Here is a 6,088-nt window from a genome sequence, read left to right as displayed (position 1 = left end):
CTTTCAATAAACAATATAAATTTGTTATAGTTATTATGCTACTGCGATCGAATTGCCCATAAGATGACAAAGATGGTAAGAAATTAGACCACTCACAATTATCATCAAGTCTTATGTTCCAGATGTTCATTTCTTAGCGTGACAGGGCATGTTAAAGATCTCATTTTGACACAAGTGGATGATTTCATAAAGTGAAGAATGCAAAGCTTAACACTCTCACACTAAAGAAAAGATCAACGAAAATAACTTACAACAAACACACTAGAAAAAACATAATAGTTTAGTTGTCTCCTACACTGGTTTGCATTGAAAGAAAATCATATAAAAAAATACATAAAATTCTACATTTGTACTATCAATAATATTTCTAAATTTTTACTATAATGGGTTGAATGTTCATTTGCAAATTCCCTCACTGTGGTTTACACGGGTTGCATGTGCATCTACTACATCGTGATCCTTATTCATTATCATTGGTGTGAATGAACGGGGGTCACCATTTTCAATATCATCAATAGCGTCGCCTTGTTTTTTCTCGTGTAAAATGACAGACCAATGTTCGGACATAGGATCTTTGACGTAGAAAACTTGCGATGCTTGTTGAATAATTATATATAGCTCATCTGGATAACCTATCTTTTGAAAGTCCACTAATGTGAATCTTGATTCATCAATTTTAAAATCTTTTAAAGAAACATACAATTGGAGTAGTAGTAGAAAAATACATGTATTAAATCTCAAACGGAAAACTAAGGGTCTCTTATACAAGAAACAATTGTCGACGGTCGAGCACCCCCAGACTCAATACCAACACATATCAAATAATTATAAATATACATGGAAATTAAAATTGACCAATTTAATCATACATACAATTATACATAATTAATAATATCAATTGAAAATCAATAAATTATTTCTAATCTAATTTCAAAAAAATCATTAAATTAATTATAAATACTAAATAATATTACTCTAATAAAAATCAAACAAATTAATGATTTTATTTAAACCTAACAATTAACTAATACAAAAAAATTATAATAAATACTAAAATTTACAAGATTAATAATAGTTAAAAAATATTTTAAAATATTAAGAAACACCAACCTGTACTAAAGGGCGGCAACGGCGACAAAAAATAATGAGGAGGGCGCAAATGTCGCAACGACGATAGTGGTGGCAGTAGAGAGAAGAGGCAAAATGAAGGCAGTGAAGACCTTGACTAATGAACCGGATGAAGGAAATGAGCATTGAGCCATGATAGAAAGAGCAATAAGCAATGAGAGAATGTCGCAATGAGTGTGAATGTGAAGGAAGAACCTAAGAAGGTTTGCAGAGATGGAGAACCAGAGAGACCTCCACGAAGAAGACAAAACAAAAAAAATAAAAGCATAGTGGTTGGCTTCAAAATAAGGTAATTTAAGAGGTCTAACACGGTGATGCTTCGGTAAGACTTTCGTGTTAGACCCAAGCTCATTAAAATATACGACGGTTTCACCCTAACTGCCAAGTTACACTCAATCTCTTTGGTCCAAAATGGCTATTCCTCCCACAACCGCCGTTTTACTCCCGTTTTAATTTAAAAAATGCCACCATGTTTTGATGGACATCGAATAACAAGAAAACTGATCTATATATTTGGCATCGTAAATGGACTTTTTCCCCTAGTGGAAGTCAATTAATTTTATTTGGATTTACTCAAAGATAAAGTACTATTACACACTTTAAACATAATTAAAATAAATAATATTTATTTTAAATTAATTTATTTCGTATTCAAGATAACATTGAAAATGATAGAAACACTAATGCAGAAAACACATATTACACCGGTTCTGGGAGACATTTTACACTGGTTCTATAACCGATGTAGATCCCAACGATGTAATATATCAATCTCATATTACACCGGGGTTGTAAAAATTGTTGGAATATGTTCCAAAATTTAAATAAAATAGTGTTCGAGAAGGGACATATTACTCCGGTTGAGACAAAGAACTGGTGTAATATGTGACAAGGGTGTTATCACCATAAACAGGCACCTCCTAAACACCCAATCAAGCGATGCCTCGTTTTATTTTCCCTGAACCACCACCGTCTACTCGACTGGTACACTGAACACATAACCCAATTCCCAACCCACACCATAGTCGTTCACTGCCTCAGCGCGTGTTGCATATTCGGACGACGACCTTTGGAAATTTCCCCAAAGGAAAACCCTTCACCGAAATCCTTGGCAACACTCCCTTAAGTTCTTCATCATTTTGTCTAGACCTGAAAAAGCCGCTTCCACCTCTTCTGACGATGTTTAACATCAGTTCGGAGATGAGCATCGCGCGGTTCTCATGATTATTGTTTCTGGTGTGGAAGGTGAAGAAAATGTTGAACGTGAGGTTAGAGAAGGCTCTGAAAGAAGGCGTGAAGGTCGTGCATGAGTTAGTGATGAAGATCGTAAAAGCAAAGAAAGATGAAATCACATCTAATGGAAGAAAAGGTGGCATCGATTTTCTGGTACGGTTGTGGGAGGGAGGCAGGGCAAGTGGACACGGTGGTGAGTCATATAATTATAAGTATGATAATGGCGGGGAGAGACACCACATATCGAAGCATGGAGAGGAATAAGTGTTGGTTGTGAGTAAGGTTTATTGTGCAAAAGAGAGAAATGAGGGTTTGGATTATAAGTGTTTCATAGAGATAAATTGTTGAAGTCGTGTTTGTGTTACCTGATGGGACCCACATTCGGAAAGGGAATAGAGTGACTTATTTTCCAAACAGGACGGCAAGAATGAAGGGTTTGTAGGGGAAGGATTGCGATGAGTTTAAACCACAACGTTGGTTTGATTAAGAGAATGTTGCTAATGGTAGCTTCTCTCCTTAATCATTTTTAAAACTTTTATTAACTCACATATTACACCGGTTGCACCATCCAACCGGTGTAATATGTCAAGTAGAATTAAAAAATTTCAAAACTGTTTTTTTACTCTGTGCATGACATATTACACCGGTGTAAGATGTCATGCTCAGAATTTTTATTTTTTTTTACTTTCTACGTAACATATTACACCGGTTGGGCCATCCATCTAGTGTAATATGTGTCAAATATTTACAAAAATGTCACCGCAATTTTAGTTACACCGGTTCTCATTTAACTGATCTAATATCTACAAAGCATTATTTGTACAAGTGAAACGGTAATATTACTATTATTAACATTCAGATTAATAGTATTATCTATATCATTAATAAATAAAGTGAATTCCTCTATTTAATGTACACAAATTCTTATCATCTTATCCTTTAAGTAGCAGTTTTTTACTTAATTTATTTTATTTATAAAATAATATTGAAAATGATAGAAACAGTAATGAATTAAACCACATTGTCCAATTTGACATTATTAAAACGTTAATTAATTCATATGTTTAAAATGATCGCATATTACTTTAATACAAGACAATTGTGTTATATAAAAAAAAGGTTTTACTTACAAATCATCTAATAAAGTAACACATTTAATACATTTTTTCCTTATTTTTAACACTAATATAGTACTATATATTTGTACATTACTTGAATCCTGAAGAAGAACTAAATTAATATTATTAAAAAGTAAATTAATTTGTGTGAGTAAATGTTACCTGATATGTAGAAGCATAACATGAATATATTTATGTTACAACTTTAATTAGATATTAAAATAAAAACTATGTTACATTCATTAAATGAGTATTTCAAAAGCAACTAATATGTTTTAAATAATGAAATATTATTTTAATGTAAGACAAAAGTATTACAAATAAAAAGTTTGACTCACCAAATATGTTATAAAGTAAATATTTAATACATTTATTTCTTACTTAAAAAAATACATAAAATTCTTAATTGTCACTTTGTAAACTAAATATAACCTCATTTTCTCTTTTAACACTAATATAGTACTATAAATACGTGGATGACTTGAATCTTGAAGAAGAAGTAAGAAATAATAGGGAGCCTAAGAAGGAGCAAAGTAAAAGAAGGCAAAGGATGGCTTTAGTGAAGGTTGCTTTGGTAGCACTTATTTTTTCTTTTGCTTTGATAGCTTGTAATGGTAAGTTATTTGAGATTTTTCTATTTTAGCATTTGCTAAATTCTCTATTTGAATTTAGGTTTTTTTTTTCAGTGATTTAAATTTTTTATACCTAACATGAATTTATATTATAACATTGGGATGTGTTTTTTTTAGGGTTTGCTTTAGATGAGGATACATGTAAGGAGAATGATGATTGCAAGGGAAAGTTAAGTTTATGTAAAGATTCAGCCATTTGTGTTGATGAAGTTTGTAAGTGCAGGGCGCCCACACTATGGAAGGATGGTAAATGTACAAGTCCATCTGATTGTCCAGTCTGTATAACACCATGTGATAAGTATTGTGACACAGACACTGGTCTATGTAAATGCTTCTGTCATTAAGTCTCACAAGTTTATCAATAAAAAATCATTTGGAATTTACTTTCAATAAACAATATAAATTTGCTATAGTTATTATGCTACTGCGATCGGATTGCCCATAAGATGACAAAGATGGTCAGAAATTAGACCACTCACAATTATCATCAAGTCTTATGTTCCAGATGTTCATTTCTTAGCGTGACAGGGCATGTTAAAGATCTCATTTTATGACACAAGTGGATGATTTCATAAAGTGAAGAATGCAAATCTTAACACTCTCAAACTAAAGAAAAGATCAACGAAAATAACTTACAACAAACACACTAGAAAAAACATAATAGTTTAGTTGTCTCCTACACTGGTTTGCATTGAAAGAAAATCATATAAAAAATACATAAAATTCTACATTTGTACTATCAATAATATTTCTAAATTTTTACTATAATGGGTTGAATGTTCATTTGCAAATTCCCTCACTGTGGTTTACACGGGTTGCATGTGCATCTACTACATCGTCATCCTTATTCATTATCATTGGTGTGAATGAACGGGGGTCACCATTTTCAATATCATCAATAGCGTCGCCTTGTTTTTTCTCGTGTAAAATGACAGACCAATGTTCGGACATAGGATCTTTGACGTAGAAAACTTGCGATGCTTGTTGAATAATTATATATAGCTCATCTGGATAACCTATCTTTTGAAAGTCCACTAATGTGAATCTTGATTCATCAATTTTAAAATCTTTTAAAGAAACATACAATTAGAGTAGTAGTAGAAAAATACATGTATTAAATCCCAAACGGAAAACTAAGGGTCTCTTATACAAGAAACAATTGTCGACTGTCGAGCACCCCGAGACTCAATACCAACACATATCAAATAATTATAAATATACATGGAAATTAAAATTGACCAATTTAATCATACATACAATTATACATAATGAATAATATCAATTGAAAATCAATAAATTATTTCTAATCTAATTACAAAAAAAATCATTAAATTAATTATAAATACTAAATAATATTACTCTAATACAAATCTAACAAATTAATGATTTTATTCAAACCTAACTATTAACTAATACAAAAAATTATAATAAATACTAAAATTTACAAGATTAATAATAGTTAAAAAATATTTTAAAATATTAAGAAACACCAACCTGTACTAAAGGGCGGCAACAGCGACAAAAAAAAATGAGGAGGCCGCAAATGTCGCAACGACGATAGTGGTGGCAGTAGAGTGAAGAGGCAAAATGAAGGCAGTGAAGACGTTGAGTAATGAACCGGATGAAGGAAATGAGCATTGAGCCATGATAGAAAGAGCAATAAGCAATGAGAGAATGTCGCAATGAGTGTGAATGTGAAGGAAGAACTTGAGAAGGTTTGCAGAGATGGAGAACCAGAGAGACGTCCACGAAGAAGACAAAACAAAAAAAATGAAAGCATAGTGGTTGGCTTCAAAATAAGGTAATTTAAGAGGTCTAAAACGGTGATGCTTCGGTAAGACTGTCGTGTTAGACCCAAGCTCATTAAAATATACAACGGTTTCACCCTAACTGCCAAGCTACACTCAATCTCTTTGGTCCAAAATGGCTATTCCTCCCACAACCGCCGTTGTACTCCCGTTTTAATTTAAAAAATGC

The 6,088-nt window shown here is 32.1% G+C and overlaps 1 long non-coding RNA gene across 1 annotated transcript; it reads left to right on the top strand.

Annotated features, from left to right (window-relative positions):
* The first annotated feature begins 3,966 nt into the window (after positions 1–3,966).
* On the top strand, positions 3,967–4,494 carry LOC137829512 (uncharacterized). Its single transcript, XR_011084026.1, has 2 exons — positions 3,967–4,093; positions 4,229–4,494. It is a non-coding gene; the product is annotated as an uncharacterized lncRNA (long non-coding RNA).
* The last annotated feature ends 1,594 nt before the right edge of the window (positions 4,495–6,088 follow it).

This window comes from Phaseolus vulgaris, chromosome 11 (genome assembly GCF_000499845.2).
Source record: "Phaseolus vulgaris cultivar G19833 chromosome 11, P. vulgaris v2.0, whole genome shotgun sequence".
Classification (NCBI taxonomy): Eukaryota; Viridiplantae; Streptophyta; class Magnoliopsida; order Fabales; family Fabaceae; genus Phaseolus; species Phaseolus vulgaris.
This window is presented reverse-complemented; position numbering and strand designations above follow the sequence as displayed.